This window comes from Podarcis liolepis (genome assembly GCF_965112155.1).
Source record: "Podarcis liolepis genome assembly, chromosome: 5".
Lineage (NCBI taxonomy): Eukaryota > Metazoa > Chordata > Lepidosauria > Squamata > Lacertidae > Podarcis > Podarcis liolepis.
The window spans coordinates 25,528,302-25,547,685 of record NC_139556.1 but is presented as its reverse complement, the minus strand read 5'-3'; the positions used below and the strand labels follow the sequence as shown (position 1 = coordinate 25,547,685).

Sequence of the window (19,384 nt, the reverse complement as noted above, 5' to 3'; positions counted from 1 at the left end):
ACTCCTGTCTTCCACTGCCTCCCACAGTTTGGTCAAACTCATGTTAGTAGCTTCGAGAACACTGTCCAACTGTCGTCCCCTTCTCCTTGTGCCCTCCATCTTTCCCAACATCAGGGTCTTTTCCAGGGAGTCTTCTCTTCTCATGAGGTGGCCAAAATATTGGAGCCTCAGCTTCAGGACCTGTTCTTCCAGTGAGCACTCAGGGCTGATTTCCTTAAGAATGGACATGTTTGATCTTCTTGCAGTCCATGGGACTCTCAAGAGTCTCCTCCAGCACCATAATTCAAAAGCATCAATTCTTTGGTGATCAGCCTTCTTTATGGTCCAGCTCTCACTTCCATACATATTCCATACATCATATTGGGAAAACCATAGCTTTAACTATACAGACCTTTGTTGGCAAGGTGATCTCTCTGCTTTTTAAGATGCTGTCTAGGTTTGTCATCGCTTTTCTCCAAAGAAGCAGGCATCTTTTAATTTCGTGACTGCTGTCACCATCTGCAGTGATCACGGAGTCCAAGAAAGTAAAATCTCTAGTGCAAGTGTACAAATGCACCCAAAGAAGGAGATCACAGCGTCTTGGTATCTCCTTGTGCTTTTGATGTCAGTGGAGTGCTGCAGCTAAGCCAAGGTATGGCTTAGCATGTCATCCAAACCCAGAATTGTGGTTTACCCCTCTCTCTTTTAAGCATGACCTACAGCCAAGATTTTTCCTGTGGCTGCAGGTTGTGTATCCTTTTGATATCTGATCCTGCAAATCAAACTTAAAGAGACCAACCACAAATACATTGCATTTATCTGTCTCAGAACGGCAGGATTCATTTCGTATTCCTGAAAATTTAATCCAATTTCTTTTTTAAACTAAAAAAGTGGGTTTTTCTCTCTCTCTTTTTTAAAACAACACCAACACCAATACCAACTTTTAAAGTTGGCTAGTACAAAAATCTGTGCCTTTATTTGCCTGAAATTTGGCATACTCCATCCACTCTGAAAGGGCTATTATGTCTGCAAATTCCACCCAAATCTGCCAAAAGACAAAAAGTGGTTAGGTTAGATGAGTGGAGTCCATCCCGAAGGCTCTTCCTTGAGAAGGCTGGAAGCTGAAGTTCAGATATTTACCACATGGGGCAGCCACATGCAGATCCTAGCAGATCCTGATTCATCAAGCAGCCAGGAAAGCTGGCAGGGTGGAATGCTGCAGGCTTGAAATGGAATCTGTGGGGTATTCAATAAGCATGGGAAGAAATATCATGCACAGGAACTATGATCAGTGCTGAGCACTGCTGAAGCCTGACCTGGAGCCGAGACTTCCGGGTTAGCGCCATCAGCGAATGGCGGAGTTCCTCCGACCGAAGGAACTGGCTCCATGGAAACTGGGTCTTCCTGCCGCGGCGAAGGTGGGGACCCGCTAGAAATCCCAGGCGGAGGAAGCCTGGGAACGTGGGGTTCGGCAGGGCACCAGAAGCGCCTCCCCTACTCACGGGGAACCCCATTTCGGGGTCCTGGAGTGAAGTGGGGTGAGTGGCGCGGTGCTGCGAACTGATTGCTATTTTCACGGAGTGAAGCCGCACAGCCATCACCGGAGAGCGCTGACTTTTTCCTGTGGACAATTGGATTTAAAACAAGTACCCGTGAGTAGAAACGGAAAATTGGATCAAGAAATATCTTAATTTGGCACCGAAGCGGGAAGGTTCAAAACAGGAAGTCCGCCTTCCGCTTTTTGTATATAGACTGAAGCAAAAACCTTGTAAGCTAAAGCCTGGAAAGTCGTTAAAAAAGTCTAAATTTCCTTCATTTATAAATACTGAAACCCCCTTGGAAGCAGGAGAAAAGGGGGGGGGACTTTGTTTAATGCCTGCAGGAGAGGGAGTGAAGAAATATAAGTTTCCACCGTCTCTAACCTGGGAACGGGGTGTCAGAGACAGAAATTGTTGGAGAGGTTCACTCACTGTGAATGGAATACTTTGACAGACAGCTAAAGAAGAGAAATAAACTGATTCCAAAGTTGCCTTTTGCATTTTAAAGAAACAAAATATCTGAAAAATGAAAGTAATTTTCTTTTGTTGGACTTGCCTTAAAAAGATGGATACAAATAGAAATTGTCTCCTCTAGAGGGAGCTTGCTAAATTGTTGCTGCAGCTTACTTGAGGACTACAGCTGTGAGATTAAGATCGTGGGACCAGTCCTTTTGACCTTGACTAAATATGAGGTGGGAGGAAGTTTTGGTGCTTTATTTACGCAAGACAAATGCTTTGTTGGAACAGATGCATGAGAAGATGGACTTGATGAATGAGAAAGCAGATTTGATGACTGTTGTAGTCAATAACTGTGGACAAATAGGGAATATTGTCACAGAAACCATTCAGGGACCAACTCAGGAACCTGTAATGATTGGGCAAGTGCAGAAGATAATGGAGGAGGTTGCGGTTGCACCTCAAATAATACAAATGGAGAGATCCGAGGCCCTGCAGGAGCATAAGCTGCTGGTTTTGAAGATTGAAGTTGGAGTGGGCCAGGGGGAGTCTGGAGCTGAGGAGGTTCTTAACTTCGGAGAGACTTTGAAATATGCTCTTAAATATTTTTTTGACTACATTGATGACTGTGGGGAGTGGGACTGTGGGGAACGGGCTGGTTTGATGAAGGGAAACGGAGATAATTTTGGATTGGAACCTCCCAGAGACCTACTCCTCAATGAGAAAGGAAAGAAATTAAGAAAGAGACCAACAAAAGACAATAAAAAGTGCAGGTATGAACAAGAAGAAGAAGATCTGCAGAAGGGACATGGAAGAGACTTAAGGGCCTCGGACATAAGATTACCAGGTTGATGGACTAGATGGAATGGACAGTAAAGACTGACATGACCCGAGACCAGGAAGAAGAGACGTTGGATGAAGATTGGAAGAAAATTTATAAAGAAAATTTTTTATTTAGGGAATTAGCCTAAAATTAATGAATAGTAGGGAAAATGTTGGAATGAAACTATATGGCTCTAGTAGAAATGATATCAGGAGTTATGTATAATTGAGTATTAAGTTTTAAGCTCTAAGGTATTTTACGGTAAGATAAGGTTAAATAAATTAAGGCAATTTGAAATAGGTTAAATTGTTAAGATAAATTATTTAATAAAAATTGAGAAAGATGGAAAGAATTTGCTGAAATAAGTAATTAAATTAGAATACAAAAAGGGAGGTGTGAGGAGGTCAATGAAACAAGCAAATGGAAGTTAAAGATATGTAATATGGGATTTGTGTCTTTTTTATCTTTTTTCATCTTTTTATTGTATTGTTGTATTGGTTTTTATGTTTTGGTTTTTTTCCTACTTTTTATGTATTGTAGTGTTGTTTCTTATTTTTTTCTTTTTTCTGTAACTCTGAAACCATTAATAATTTTTTTTTTTTTTTTTAAATGAAGCCTGACCTGGAGCCTTTCATAGTCCTATTAGGTCATGGGGAAATAATGCCTAGGTGTGTAGAATTATGCTGGCCCTCCAAGGGCATCATAGCTCTGGGAACAGAGCATTTTGCACTCTGGTTCTGAGTGGCTCAGCACGATGGGGCAGCAAAGCAGAGTGCTAGGGGTCATTGGTTCTAGCCTTGAAATCCCCCAATATGCAAGAAGAAAATAAAATGAAAATAGCCTAATAAACCATTCTCAAATTATTCTTCTGCTGAGCATGAAAATGAATATGCTTCTATTTCATTCTGCCCACCCTGTTGCACAGGTATGATTCAAAATGATTCATGTATTTTTATTATTTTGAAAAAAAGAAGAAGAAGCAATAGTTGCTCCAGGCGCTATAACGGCTAATTAACTAGGAACTATTTCACTTTGACAAGTCCGTATGACGGGATACTCACTAATGGATACGTTCAAGGTGTTCTGTTCTTTTCCTCCCCTTCCTAGCCGTAGTAGAAAATAGTAATAATGGAAAATAGCAACCACTTAACACTCCCTTAAAAAGAAAAAAAAACAGCCTAGTTTTTAAATTAATTACACATGCTCATACACAGAGCTAATGGGCATGGGAAGGCTTTTTTGTGCTTTTGCTTGAAGTCTCGGGTTTTGTGAATTACTAAGGCCATACAGAGGGGCAGATAAGACTATTCGAAGACTGGACAGCACTGATATCTTCCAGCACTCAATGCTTTAAACAGGACTGAATTCCCTGTCAGGTTATCTGCTTCATACAGCTTTTCTGGATTTCAGCTCCTTATGCATATATTTCTGTATCTGTGCCTGAGCTACACGGACAATTGTCTTTTCTAATTAATAATCTGTACATGAGTTAAGATACATCCACTATTTATTTGGTGTATTTTCTCTCCCTTATTTGGCTCATAGCATCCCCCCCCCCCCCAAAGACCTGGGCAAAGGAACAATCCCTCAGCTGTTTTTATTATAGATATCTCTCATTATTACTGCTGGCACTTATGTTTGCTCTATTGGCAGGAGATATTAAGGAAGGTAAGGGGAGAAGCTGTTTCCTTGGTGTTTAGCTTAATTGCACATCTGTGTTTTGTGCTGGTGGCCGAATGACCTTGACTTAACTTCTAGCATTGTTCATCTCCTTTGAGCCATTATAGTTTACATGCTAAATCACCATGCTGTTATTTCTGATCGTAGAGAGGGTGCTAATTTTGGTTTATATTACACACAGTGCCCAGAGATGCCACATTTCTGGAAACTGTATTGCCTTTATGGTCTTGTGAAGAATAATGAACACTAGGGGAAATACTCATCTGCAGATGTAGGGGTGTGAAAAGTTATTGTCAATCTTTTGTTTTAGCCATGTAAATTTCATCTGCAAGCAAAACAAAAATGAGCATCCTTTATTCACATTAATCTCTTCCTATACGTACCCCAGAACATAAAAAGAGACCATCTTGTCCATCGCCCCGAGGCACTTCCAGAACAATCTGTTTCTTAAGCATTCATCTTGAGTTGGCTATTTAATGAGCATTCATCCTGATTTTTTCGTGATTTTAGGTGATGCATTAAACCAAGCCGTATGAGGAATGGTTGAAGGAACTGGATATGTTTAGCCTGGAAAAGAGGAGACTGAGAGGAGATACGAGAGCCATCTTCAAATATCTTAAGGGCTGTCATATGGAAGATGGAGCAAGCTTTTCTCCAGCTCTGGAGGGTGAGACTCGAACCTATGGCTTCAGATTACAAGAAAGGAGATTCCGACTAAACATCAGGAAGAACTTTCTGTCAGTAAGAGCTGTTTGACAATGGAGCAGACTCCCATGAGAGGTTGTGGACTCTTCTTCCTTGGAGGTTTTTAAGCAGAGGCTGGATGGCCATCTGTCATGGATACTTTAGCTGAGATTCCTTCATTGCAGGAATAATTGGGTGCACTCTTCCCACCTGGGATCAAATCTATGCTTCCAGGTGTCATAAGAAAGCTGCAGAGATAATGTAGGATAGTGTGCACCCCAGAAATGATCTCTTTCAGCTTCTGCCTTCTGGAAGAAGGTACAGGATTATAAAGACCAGGACTAGCTGCCTGAGAAAGAGTTTCTATCCAAAAGCGGTTTTGGTTTTAAACACAGTGTATGGTAGTCTCTATGGGAGTATATTGTATTTAATTATGGGGTATCAGAGTTTTTAGGGGGTGAACCAGGCTGGGATAGCTGGGATTGTTGGTTTTTGAATGTCTGATGTAGATTTTTTCAATTTCGTTGTTCTGTATGGGACAATGACCATAAAGATTATCATATCAATTGGACTAGATGACTCTTGGGGTTCCTTCCATTTCTACAGTTCTGTGATTCTGAGTGCTATCCCACACTTTCCAGTGCATTTCCCCATCCCATTCCTTCTCACAAAACACCTGATCTTTGAGTGTAGAGGGTCTGTTTTACAAAACTTCCCAATGTACTATAATTGTGCAACCTGAATTTGCCAGGACATGATTGAATCCCACTTGAAAATAGCAACAGTCTGAAAGTGCTCCTCTTCTCACACCAGAAGCCCATGGGAAGGCCACAAGCAGAACATGAGTGCAACAGCAACTTCAGTTATTCCCAGAGTCCCTTACCTCTCTCTATCCTTTTGTGCTGGTCCCGGGGGGGGGTTACTGTGAGGCGTGGTCAGAGTCCGGTCCTGGGCCGAGGGCCTGGAGACTGTCCACCAAGGGCGAAGCGGAGTCCAAAGCAAGAAGCCGGGCGTGGTTGGGAACTCTGGAAAAACAGGTCTGGGTGCTGGCAGAAACAGGTTTCCAACGTCGTTGCTCCCACAACCTGGGCTGACTGGACTTTATCTCCTCTGAGGCCAGGGGCTGTCCCGGCCCACAGGTGACCCGCCTCTCCTGGCCTTAAGGCGAGCACTCCTCCTGAGAGAACCCAGTTCCCTCCGCCTCTCTGCCCTGAGCCTCTGCAGCTCAGGAGAGGCTGGAGGGTTACTGGACCCAGGGGGAGGCTCACCTTCCCCTGACAGGGCTGGGAGAGGCGCACCTGCCGGCAGTGGGTCCTCGATCACCTCCGGAACCAGAGTGGATACATCTGGTGTCTGCTCCTGAGAATCCGGCACAGGTGCAGGCGCTTCAGATTCAAGCCCCTGCCCCGGCTCAGCCGGCCCTGGAGGCGGGGACTCCTGTGCAGGCTGGGACTCCTCAGGTTCAGATTCTGAATCAGATTCCCAGGCCATCACACCTTTTCTTCTTCCTGTCTCTTGTCTCTTTCCTTGCTCCTAAGGAAAAGGGCTTGCCTTTTCTTGCTCATGAAATTCTGCAAAGCATCATGCGTTTCCACTGTGAAGGTATAAATAATATTGGCCATAGGTGCCATATCTCGATAATGATGGTACGTATTTGATGCAGCCTCTAATACCATCACATACTGGATACAAAGCCAGAAATAAAAGAGCAGGACAAATGACATGAACTCACACAAAGCCTGTCCTCTGAAATGGGAGGCTTACCAATTGAATTCTCGCTGATTCCTTGGTGTCTTCAATCAAGATCACATTACTCGGTCAGAAGGTTACATGTGGTAATAGATGCAAGGAAAAGATGCAGCCAGGGTGACAGAAAATAGGATAAAGCTGTCTTGGAACCAGAAGTCAGAAGGCTGATGGGGGCTTCTGTAACTAAATGGAGAGAGAGAATCTGTTTGGGGGTATTAAGACTAGGACAGACAGCAAAACCAAGCTGCCTGGTTATTCTGTTATCTCTCTCTATAATAGACAGGTATTGATTGTCATCTCTTTGTCACACTCTTGCATCACAGTGCAGCATAGGTGAAATATATTCCTAGGACATGACCATACCAATGCCGTGGTAAAGGCTATGCAGCCAGAATTAGTGACTTCCTTTTTCTTTGTCAACATGGGGCATGATGAAAATGCAAGCATCGTGAAACTGGAAGATGTTTCCTCTCCAGCTTTGCTCAGTCAGCGTGGCAATGGGCTAACTGGTTTGATAAACCCAGAAGATAGCTTCTCCTCTCAGCTTGGTATCTACAGTTTTTTTTAAAGGGTTCCATATGTTCAAAAATATAGTAAAGGTTCGCTATCTATGCTAGCATTTGATTGACGTTGGAGAGAAATTGAGTTGAGAAACAAGATTAAGGGTGCATATTGATATGGGAATGTATTAGATAAAATGTAAAAAAAATATACAATAATAAGAGTGCATTCATTTGTAAAAAAAGAATATACAGCAAGATTGACAGGAAGTCCGTAGTGTTGGTACAAATATTATTTTGAAATGGCTTTATGTCTTTGTTTTTTTCTTATTTCTTTCTTTGGGTACATGAATTTGGTATATAAACTTTGTCTACATGTTGGAAATTATATTATAATATGCCCTGTAATGTAATATGATGATGTATACATATGTGACATAAGAACGTGTGTGTGTGTGTGTGTGTGTGTGTGTGTGTGTATAGGGTTTCATAAACTCAGTGAAGTGATTTCTTTTTAAAAGAAGTTTAAAATTGCACTTGGTGTTGGGATCATACCAACAGCATTTGGGTTCCTGTCTCTAGGCTTACGGCATTTTGAGTTCTGGCAGGTACCTCAGCTTTATTATTAAGACGTGGCATGTAAATTCACCCAGACACGCAATATTGGACTTTATCCCAGACTAGGAAGAGGGGCAGAGCGGGCTGTCTATGTAGCCATAGTTAATATGCAGGTGTGCTAGCTGGAGTGCTAAACCTTGTTAGAGAAAAAAAGCAAGCCAAAATAAGACCTTGGGGGGTGAGATATGGATCTTCTTTTTTCAGCTTATTAAAATGGTGTCTGTTCTGGTTTGGCACCTGAGGCTGTTTGTTACTCTCTGTCTACGTGCGTGGGGTCTGCATATGTGTGGATTTTTGAGAGGGTAAATGCACTTAAATATTGCAGAACTTATAATTCTGTATGGACAGTAGCCATTAGTCATAAAGTCAGGCAACACATCTACAGGCACATCCACAAAATATAGTCCTTCCCCAAACTACCCATCTCTCAAGGGAATAAAACAGAATTATTGATACAGTGTTTACCAGCAAAAGAAGAGATATATATCTCTAGATACCTTATTGGACATTATTCAAGGCTGCTGAGATAATATATGTTTTTCAGAACATGGCATGTAGCAGTGTCACTCAGCTAAGTTTCACTTATGGAATCCAGCTGCATAATGTAATCAAAGCTAAGCCTGAAGTATTCACCTTAAAAATAAAAAGAACGTTTTTATCAGTACCAAAAACGCTTTCCCTCATTTGGCAGTTTTTGGACACTCCTTCTGAAAATTTCCACTGATTTCTTTTTGAATTGCCCTCACTTGCCCTCACTTCCTAGTCCTACATTTGATCTCGGTGCTGTCATCCAGTAGCCAAATCGGATGATTTATTTACTGGCATCTGGCAACAGCATCCCATCAGATGCAACATTGTGAGATCATCCTGATTTCTATATGATCCCCGGTCACATGTGCTGCTTTTTTGAAAATGATATAGTGAACCTTTCAAGCTGCAGAATGAAATAATGTATGTGATCATTGCCTCAGGGGTAGCAGGAAAGTTTCAGCATTATATTTTATAGTGAAGCTGCAAATATAGTTTTCTCAAGTGTTTGTTGAGTACTGTAGTACTCTTAAGGAGATCATGTGAAATCAATTATTAGTTTAGCGGCGAAATACACAAACATGCACAAAAAGGCAAGGACAGCAAATGTAACCTTTGAGAATCACTGCCCCATTTGTTTGGAAGATGTATGAACATTTTCTACTAGTCTGCACTCAGGGACATAGTTCCTGAGAAGTCTAGAAGGGCCATCCATTATACAGACCTTTATCAAGCATGCTAGTGTTTTTGCAGACAAATTAAGCAGCAATCATTTTGCTAGCCAACAACTAGGGATGGGGATAAATTCAATTCAGTTTACCTTTATAAGCAAACCTACCCAATTTTCACTTTCCTAGGCAATACACAAACTGAAACACAGCCTTCCTTTGACATTTGCACTTCTCTGAATTTTTCAGAGCAGTTCCCCTGCGAAATAATGTGTATAAAAATTCATATACTAAGGTAAATAAAAATAGCATTGAAAAATGCATTACATAAGGTGAAATTGGACAAAGGCATAGATTAGGCAAAACTGCACACAAAAGATGTGGCTATTAGGAGAAATTTGCACTACAGTGCTGCTGAAATATTTTTCAGGATTTCTCGATTATCTAACAAAAGCTACTCTTCACCTGGGTCCACCCCTTACCTGGCATACTATGACAAAGTTCCATTCCTGACCTGGCAAAGATCCTACCCAGGGACTTAATAAAACAAATATAAAAGAGTGAAAGTGTTTATGTGACTTCTTTCAGACAACATAGTATCTCCCTCCTAGAGGAAGACCCTAAGCAGCTGCCAAGCACATGATTTTGCCTGGAAGGAGGAAATGAAGCAGGATAAAAAGGTAAAGGTAGCCTGACCGTTAGATCCAGTCGCGGATGACTCTGAGGTTGCGCATTCATCTCACTTTACTGGCCGAGGGAGCCGGTGTTTGTCCGCAGACAGCTTCCGGGACATGTGGCCAGCATGACCAAGCCACTTCTGGTGAACCAGAGCAGCGCACGGAAAAGCTGTTTACCTTCCCGTCGGAGTGGTACCTATTTATCTACTTGCACTTTAACGTGCTTTCAAACTGCTAGGTTGGCAGGAGCAGGGACTGAACAACGGGAGCTCACCCCATCGCAGGGATTCAAACCGCCATCCTTCTGATCAGCAAGCCCTAGGCTCAGTGGTTTACACCACAGTGCCACCCACATCCCCCCATGAAGCAGGATGTATAATAATAATAATAATAATAATAATAATAATAATAATATATTATTTATACCCCGCCCATCTGGCTGGGTTTCCCCAGCCACTCTGGCCACTTCCAAAAGAATATTAAAATACTGTGATACATCAAACATTAAAAGCTTCCCTAAAAAGGGCTGCCTTCAGATGTCTTCTAAAAGTCTGGTAGTTGTTGTTCTCTTTGACATCTGGTGGGAGGGTGTTCCACAGGGATGGCGCCACTACCGAGAAGGCCCTCTGCCTGGTTCCCTGTAACTTGGCTTCTCGCAGTGAGGGAACCGCCAGAAGGCCCTCTGTGCTGGACCTCAGTGTCCGGGTAGAATGATGGGGGTGGAGACGCTCCTTCAGGTATACTGGACCGAGGCCATTTCGGGCTTTAAAGGTGAGCACCAACACTTTGAATTGTGCTCGGAAACGTACTGGGAGCCAATGTAGGTCTTTCAAGACCGGTGTTATATGGTCTCGGCGGCCGCTCCCAGTCACCAGTCTGGCTGCTGCGTTCTGGATTAGTTGTAGTTTCCGGGTCACCTTCAAAGGTAGCCCCACGTAGAGCGCATTGCAGTAGTCCAAGCGGGAGATAACCTATACTAAAACGTATCTTGTATATCCTAAAACGGTCTTGTAGCAGACTTCCAATGATCAGCAATAAGAATGGACAATTTTTGCTTTATTCATCCCTTGCACACTGCTTGCAAATTTCTAAACCTTTTGATCAACTAAAAAAATAGACCCTCTTTTGCAACACTAGCATTTGGGGTCACCCAATGGAGAAGAGGATTGCCAGTGGGTTCAAGACAAAGAGAAGTGCTGCTCCACATAGTGCATACAGTGTTACCTCAGGTTAAGAACTTAATTCATTCTGGAGGTCCGTTCTTAACGTGAAACTGTTCTTAACCTGAGGTACCATCTTAGCTAATGGGGCCTCCCATTGTCGCCACGCCGCCGCCGCATGATTTCTGTTCTCATCCTGAAGCAAAGTTCTTAACCCGAGGTACTATTTCTGGGTTAGCAGAGTCTGTAACCTGAAGCGTCTGTAACCCAAGGTACCACTGTACTGTACTTAAGGAATTTAGTACCTCGAGAGTTTAAGATAGTCACCATCTTAACTGACTAATTCATAGTCTATTAAGAACACCTAGTTCTTCATGGTAAAACTGAACTTCCATTTTCAGCCCTAGTATACTTGTAATATCCTTTGCTGATAAGGACAAACAGCAAGTGATGCCCTTCACCTTCATGCCTGGCTTGTGAGCTTCCAGAAGAACCTGTCTGATCACTGTTGGGTTTGGAACTTTGTTTGAACTGTCACAGCAGTTCTTATGTTAAAGGAACAGCAGAATCCCTGGTGCCATTAGGAGACCAAAGATGGTCAAATAACAGGAATAGTGACTTTGGAAAGAAGGTGTTAGGCTCAGAAGGATAATCTGCAGCAATGTGTCAGATCTGAGATGAAGAGGCCAAGATAAGATACGCCAGCAGAATCTTCTGGTTTTGTCGCTATGAGGATACAGGATGATGACATGACCTGTTGACCTCAGGAGAAAACAGACCTCACAATGGTGGGTGAGAGAGAAATTGAATGCCTAAGTGAACCTGAGCAGAATAGAATATGAACAGAATGGCAACTATTCACTACCAAAAGGTCCCCCCTCAACAAGGACAAGTAGCCAGCGGCTGGGGAGGGAATCTGTCATAGCAATTGCCTCCTCCTCTGGGTGAGAGAACTGACTGCTGTGACAGAACTCTGTAGCTGCTACTTGACTCCAGTGTCCAAGTCTGATCATAGCCTGACCCATTTCCTCATTTGTAAATTGGGGGGAGTAACCTACCTCAGAGGTTTGCTTGTGAAGGCAAAACAAATAAAGGTTGGAAAGCACCTCCCCAATTAAAATCCTTGTTTAGGGAAGCTTTTAATGTTTGATGCATTACTGTATTTTAATATTGTGTTGGAAGCTGCCCAGAGTGGCTGGGGAAACCCAGCCAGATGGGTGGGGTATAAATAATAAATTATTATTATTATTATTATTATTATTATTCCATCAAGTAGCGTTGACTTGTTCCATTTTTTGACCAGGGCCAACACAGGTGTGGCCAGGCACCTGTCCAAGACCCATGCTCCTGCAAGAGTCTCCTTCCCTTCAGCAATGCCGCTTGTGGGCCTGCCCCTTGTCTCTGGCTCACGGGGGAAATGGCGGGAGGGAGGAGCACAAGCAGCAGCCAGTAGCAAGTGCTGCAAGAAGAAGTGGGAACTCCTGAGAGTTACGTGACAGAACTGGATTTAACAAAGTAGAACACTGATCCGTTTTAAATGCATACATGGCCAACAGGATTCCACCACAACACTGATAAAGGCCAGTTCCCAAAGTTCCATCTGGTGGAGGCTGCCCTCAGCCATCCGCCAATGCCCTGCTTTCTTACTTATAACCAGGCTGGGATCTGACACTGGCTGTCAGCTCCCTCCTCCTTAGTATAAAAGTCAGCAGGGAGGAGGATGGAGGCAAAAACAAGGATTAGCCACTGATTTGTTGTGTTGTCAACTACTGTTGCCCTCCCTGCTTCTGCCCTACCAATGCTCAGGACCGCAATACCTCAAGGACCGCCTCTTTCCATATGAACCTATCCGGACCCTGAGATCATCTTCTGAGGCCCTCCTTTGTGTGCCTCCTCCTTGCAAGGTCTGGAAGGTGGCAGCACAAGAACGAGCCTTCTCTGCAGTGACTCCCCATCTGTGGAATGCTCTCCACAGGAAAGTTCACCGGGCGCCTTCATTATACACCTTTAGGTGCCAGGCAAAAATATTCCTTTTTAACCAAGCCTTTGGTTGATCTGATTGACATCCTATGCCCTTTTAAAACGTGGCTCTTTTTGGGGGGAGGGGGGTTATTTGGTTGTTGTTTTTATTTTGATTATATATATGGTGGTTTTTATGTTGATCTTTTCTGTGAACTGCCCTGAGACCTCCGGGTATAGGGCAGTACAGTGGTACCTCGGGTTAAGTGCTTAATTCGTTCCGGAGGTCTGTACTTAACCTGAAACTGTTCTTAACCTGAAGCACCACTTTAGCTAATGGGGCCTCCTGCTGCTGCCTTGCCACCGGAGCACGATTTCTGTTCTCATCCTGAAGCAAAGTTCTTAACCTGAAGCACTATTTCTGGGTTAGCAGAGTCTGTAACCTGAAGCATATGTAACCTGAAGCGTATGTAACCAGAGGTACCACTGTATATAAATTTTAAAAAGAATAAGAATAAGAATGCCAAATGGATACCGCCCCCCACTGGCTCCATCATATTGTACCTTCAAAAGCACGCACCTCAGAGAAGTATTTCCTCACCTGTGTTCCTACAACACGCAGACCCTCAATCTTCACGCCCACCTCATTTGTCATAACAACAGGCATTTTGATAATGTGCTCCAAAAGTACTATGGGAATGTTACAGTGATTCTTTCTCTATAAATCAAAGTTATAATTAAAGGAGGGTGAGGGGGAATGGAAATGCCTAACCGGAGTTCTTCAGCAGTTCATCAAAATTCTGCAAGATTCAGATTACAGGAACTCTTTATCAGTTCTTAAATTGCTTGCAACCCCTCACCTCATAGCCTGAGGGTGTACAATGTAAAAACGGAGAGAACATTCTCGGAGCATTTCCGTGCTCTTACGCGGCATTTATAATAACAGAGGCACGAGCAATCTTTATGTAAGAATATGCATTTTGTCTTGATGACTGGGGGCAGGTGAAGAATGTAACAGCTATGAATTTAAAGCATGCACACAATTCTGGAGTCTGCGGCGTCTGGATTACTAAACATCTCTAAGTGCCTTCGGGAAATGCATGGAGGTGGGGTTGCTGATGGCAGGGCCATTCATTTATTTTCAAAAATAGAAGGTGCCGTGGCAGGCAAAAATAGTCATCCATCTTCCACTCTATTCCAGGAGCAATGCCCTGAATCTGAGGCCAGAAGGCAAGGGCCATGGTCCAAAACACACATCCATGCCTGTAAATAAATGCATTTGAGTCAAAAGCCAGGGTGCCTTCCTTTTTGCAATTGTTGCCCCTTGGAAAACATCAGGGAGTTTTATTTCTTAGTCCCAGATTATAAACATGGGGGGGGGGGGCAAGCCACCAGGATGCGTATTGCTTCTCAGTATATAAGATGAATGTATCGCAGAGATGGGGATGCGGGTGGCGCTATGGATTAAACCACAGAGCCTAGGACTTGCCGATCAGAAGGTCGGCGGTTCAAATCCCTGCAACGGGGTGAGCTCCCATTGCTCAGTCCCTGCTCCTGCCAACCTAGCAGTTCGAAAGCACGTCAAAGTGCAAGTAGATAAATAGGTCCTGCTCCAGCGGGAAGGTAAATGGCGTTTCCGTGCCCTGCTCTGGTTCGCCAGAAGCAGCTTAGTCATGCTGGCCACATGACCCAGAAGCTGTACGCCGGCTCCCTCGGCCAATAAAGCGAGATGAGCGCCGCAACCCCAGAGTCGGTCATGACTGGACCTAATGGTCAGGGGTCCCTTTACCTTTACCTATGGCAGAGATGGTCAGGCACCAGGCTTGTGGGATCTATTTTGTTACTTGCTAGAACATTGGTGACCAGCATCAGATGGAAATGAGTGGCAACTGAGTGGCTGGTGGTACAGGAGGCACAAAATGGCGGCTTGAGGGATGGAGCCAGCTACCCAATGCTTCCCATGGGCCATGTACCAGGATAGCTATGAATACCAGAACCACTCTGCACACCTGCATTTCTGCAGGTGTGGAGGGAAATTATCCCACAAAAATGAACAAGCAATACCGCATAAAAACCTGGTCACAGACAATGATTGTATATGTGGCTTTTACAGGCCCAAGTTCAGCCATGTGCAGATATTTCTTTTTCTATTTCTTTTTCTCATGTTTTTACTTGGGACTGTGAAACAAGAGGTAGTCTGAAATGCTTGTGGAACTAGCACAATCACTCTGAGATTTAGTGATGGATCCCAATCCATTTTCTGCCTATCCCAGGTCCTCGGCTACCAACCAATCAGAAAAAGAACAGCCCAGCTAGTATTCTTCAGGGAAGTTTTTAATGTGTGAGATTTTAATGTATTTTTAATCTTTGTTGGAAGCCACCCAGATTGGCTGGGGAAACTCAGCCAGATGGGCAGGGTATAAATAAATTATTATTATTATTATTATTATTATTATTATTATTATTATTATTATTATTATTACTGCTGCTATCGCTTTTGGGACAGTTGCGTGTCAAGACCCTGAGGCCTCTCCCTTATGTTGAATAATAACACGTGGATACCATATCGTGCGCCACTTCAACCCGCTTCTCAAGGGCTGCCCTCCGGAAGACTGAGCACAGAACAGTGAGGCAGGCAGAAAGCTGGCTATCACCTGTTCCGATCCGGCTGAGAGGTGTGCGCATTGCTGTAAAGGAAACAAGCAGACAAAGTAAAATATGGAGGGAAGGAGACTCTTCCAAAAGCACTTCCTGCTGCGAAGCAGGGAAGGCGGATCTCCTGAAGCGATTCAAGGTAAAAGCTGGAATACTCAAGGTAGCAGGAGAGCACGTTGCAGATCTTACAGAAGCCGGAACAAGAAGGAAGATGTTGTTACGATATTGAAGCAATGCAGCCGCGAGCTGCTGGTAGCTTGAAAACAAAACATAATGGGAATGTTGGGACTGTTCCGTGGGAAACAGAGGGACAGTCAATTCACAGTGCAGAGGGCACCAGAATTAGCTCAGAGTGTAATATGAGCTGGACAGGAAGTGTTTGTTCTCTCTCGACTGCAGGAGTATGAAGAGAGCAGTCATGTTTTCTGTAACGCTGCAAAGACAGAAATAAAGGCATGTAAATATGTTTCTGTCTATCTCTTTCCCCTGCGGGGGGGGGCAGGAAAGAGGGGTGTGTTCTTCTCACACTGAGAAGGATCGCCTATCGCGACCTCTGCCTGGATCCTGCCGGGAAAGCAGACAGGGAGGTCAACAGGAGACCAAGCCGGGTGCCTGGGAGAGTTACCAGTTTCTCCTGATAAAGGCTTAATTTCCGACAGATCCCCCTGGCCGCACGGCTGATTTAAAGGGATAAGCCACATCCTCTGGCCAACCGGATTGGCTGGCCGGGACCATGACGTGGGACTCCACCAGCTCCCGCTGTGTGGGGAGGCCATGTGGCCTGACCGCAACACCACCCCACCCGGAAGTGGAACGGCTTTGTGCAAAAAGTACCCAAGTTTTGGAAAAGCAGCAGCAACAGGGATCATTTGATTTGCAACAGAAGTGCTAATTCTGTTCTCTGTTTTAAGTCTGCTACCCAGGAGGGTGTTGTAGGTGTTGCTTAGCAACCACACAGGTAGCATGTGCTATGATTGGATGTGCAGTTCTGAGGGAATTTTCCTCTGGATATTAAACTGAATTTGCTCCTGTTGTCAACAAGGCCTGTCTCTAAAAGACAATAGCTCCCTGTTTCTTTCTTCCTAAATTATACTCCATCTATCTATCTGAACATAAAGGTAAAGGTAAAAGGACCCCTGACCATTAGGTCCAGTCGTGACCGACTCTGGGGTTGCAGCGCTCATCTCACTTTACTGGCCAAAGGAGCCGGCGTACAGCTTCCGGGTCATGTGGCCAGCATGACTAATCCGCTTCTGGCGAACCAGAGCAGTGCACGGAAATGCCATTTACCTTCCCACCGGAGCGGTACTTATTTATCTACTTGCAGTTTGATGTGCTTTCGAACTGCTAGGTTGGCAGGAGCAGGGACCGAGCAACGGAAGTTCACCCCGTCACAGGGATTCGAACCGCTGACCTTCTGATCGGCAAGACCTAGGCTCTGTGGTTTAACCCACAGCGCCACCTGCATCCCATACAATACATACAACATACAATAAAAGCCAAACTAATCTGAATAAAACTAGAAACAGGAGAAAGCAAAACAAAACAAGACCCAAAAAAAGAAAGACAACAGAGGGAAAAACTGGAAGAAAAAGAAATACAAAGCCCACTATCGGGGGTGCATCTTAACCCTCATCCCACACAAAAGGTGGTAGGCCCTGCCAGCTCTCACCTGGGAGCTCCCCCTCCTTTTCCCACCCTGGGAGTTCTTCCCTTTCCTGCTTTTCTTGTTTTTGTTTTTAAAAATTCAGTTTATTCAGTAGAATGTTAACAGAGTTCCTATTTCTGGACTCTGCTTTATTTAAGTATCTTTGCAAACCGTAATCCCCCCCCTTTTTTTTGCTCTGCTTTTCAAATGCTGTACATTATGTGAATACACAGCCTTTGGGCCCAGGCGTGGTTTGAGCCACATGTATATGATCAAATTCCCATTATGTGGAAAGATGCTACAAAGAATCTGGACCCCATGAAGGTGTGTTCCCACTAAGGTTAGATGACAGGGGAAACTGGTTGTTGTGGTTCAAGGACCCGACCCCTGCTTGGAGGAATAAAGACACGTGGACACAGTATATAAGGTTAACGGGCAAGAAAAGGCCACAACTTTATTGATTACAGCAAGTTAGAAGGTATTGGCTTAGGCATTGGACCATGGAAGATTTGACTCCACCCACTTGGAGAGGGGTGAGTCTGAAGAGGGGTTAACCACCAATAGGGGGAGCCTGCTGATGCTAATACAACTATAAGCTCTCCCCTGATGTTACCGAGGGTTGTGCCATGGCCCCCCGCCACACAGGCATCGGACAGGATCCACGACCGCCAGATTCCTTTAACGGAATACCCAAATTTGAAGGGGCAGGCGATGGCCACACCTTGCCCTTCCACACACCAACAACACATTCCAATGTGACGAAAAGGTGAGCAAATGGGCTGAATGGCTGGCACGGCTGCATCTTGAGCAACAAACCAGGCCCCCAACAAGCCGCCTGATTGGTGCTCAACCGGGGGTATGGCGCACCAGCCATGTGAATGGGGCAGGGGGCATAACGCCCCCTGCGTGACGCGGGAATTGTCTCCATCCCACAACACCTCCCCTCTGGAAGGAGGAGAGGCCTTTTAGGCCGCTTCCATCGCTGTACGTATCCACAATATATCCATATTGTGTGCATTTTACTTTACAGCGTAAAACAGGCCAAGTAGTTAGTTCGCACCCCAACCCCACTTCCTTTGCAACAATCAATAGCTTGTTTGCTTTATATTCTAGTGCACCAACAACTTGGATATAATTCAATCTTCCAAAGGAGCAGACACACAAATACAACAGAATGGCATGTGCAGGGACAATAAAAGCAAGAAAACAAAGGAAAGAGTCATCTATTGGAGGTTGGATTTCACACTTAGCTTATTGGATTTTTCTCTCAGCAGCTAAAGATACACCCAAAACAAGATCCCTCCCCCGCTGTCGCCCCGCTGGCAAAAAATAAACCAAGCAGAAAACCAGCCCTGTTTTTTTCATCACTTGCTGCATCAATATTTCATATGATTCATGTGGGATATATTTCAAGTTGAAAATTGTAATAGTACAGCTCCATGGGGAACGGTTTACACTTAATATTCATTGATCAGCTCAAGGTATTCTGTAAAACTCATACCAAAACATCCAGACTATTTATTGTGATAACAATGGTCAGCAAATGTGTGTTTTATAAGCTTCAGCTGTATAAATGGCAGAGTTATCTACGATTTCCCTCCTCACCGACTGGAAGAGGTCATGGAAGAGATAACTGTTCAGATCTGGTTGCCGGAGCTATGAAGGTATGATCAAAGCTGGAGAACGGGACAGCCTGTCTCCATGTGGGAAATTTGGAGGTATCATTAAAGGGAAACTTGTCGATCAAATAGTTGTGTTGTTGTTGTTGTTGTTAACCAAACAATCAGTTCTTTTTTATATAAATTTATTTATTTGGTTTTTCAGATTAAAGTTTTACAATCACATATCCAACATAGAATATAAAGACAAGATTCCGAAGGATCTCCTGAACTTCCCTCACCCCCCCCTTTGTGGGTCGTATTTTTCATCATTTCCTCCTGCATTTTTTATTATAATCCAAATCTTTTACATCTCCGTTATGTTCAAAATTCAGCATTAAACTACAAGTGTTATTCCAACCCTACTAAGGATTTCAGCTGTTTACAGTGGTTTTTAAGATAAA

At 43.9% G+C, this 19,384-nt stretch overlaps 2 long non-coding RNA genes across 9 annotated transcripts; one reads left to right on the top strand and one right to left on the bottom strand.

Moving 5' to 3' along the window:
* Positions 1 to 936: 936 nt before the first annotated feature.
* LOC310706632 lies at positions 937 to 11,850 on the bottom strand. Of its 8 annotated transcripts, none has more exons than XR_014525963.1 (7): positions 11,425 to 11,850; positions 9,376 to 9,482; positions 6,925 to 7,092; positions 6,657 to 6,754; positions 6,044 to 6,054; positions 3,858 to 3,952; positions 937 to 1,215 (listed from the first exon to the last, which is right to left on the bottom strand). It is a non-coding gene; the product is annotated as an uncharacterized lncRNA (long non-coding RNA). The 8 variants fall into 8 exon arrangements; XR_014525964.1 differs by having other exon boundaries at positions 9,394 to 9,482; positions 11,388 to 11,849; XR_014525965.1 differs by having other exon boundaries at positions 9,394 to 9,482; positions 11,425 to 11,849.
* On the top strand, positions 11,724 to 14,309 carry LOC310706687. The gene is made up of 2 exons (XR_014526067.1): positions 11,724 to 11,852; positions 14,221 to 14,309. It is a non-coding gene; the product is annotated as an uncharacterized lncRNA (long non-coding RNA).
* The last annotated feature ends 5,075 nt before the right edge of the window (positions 14,310 to 19,384 follow it).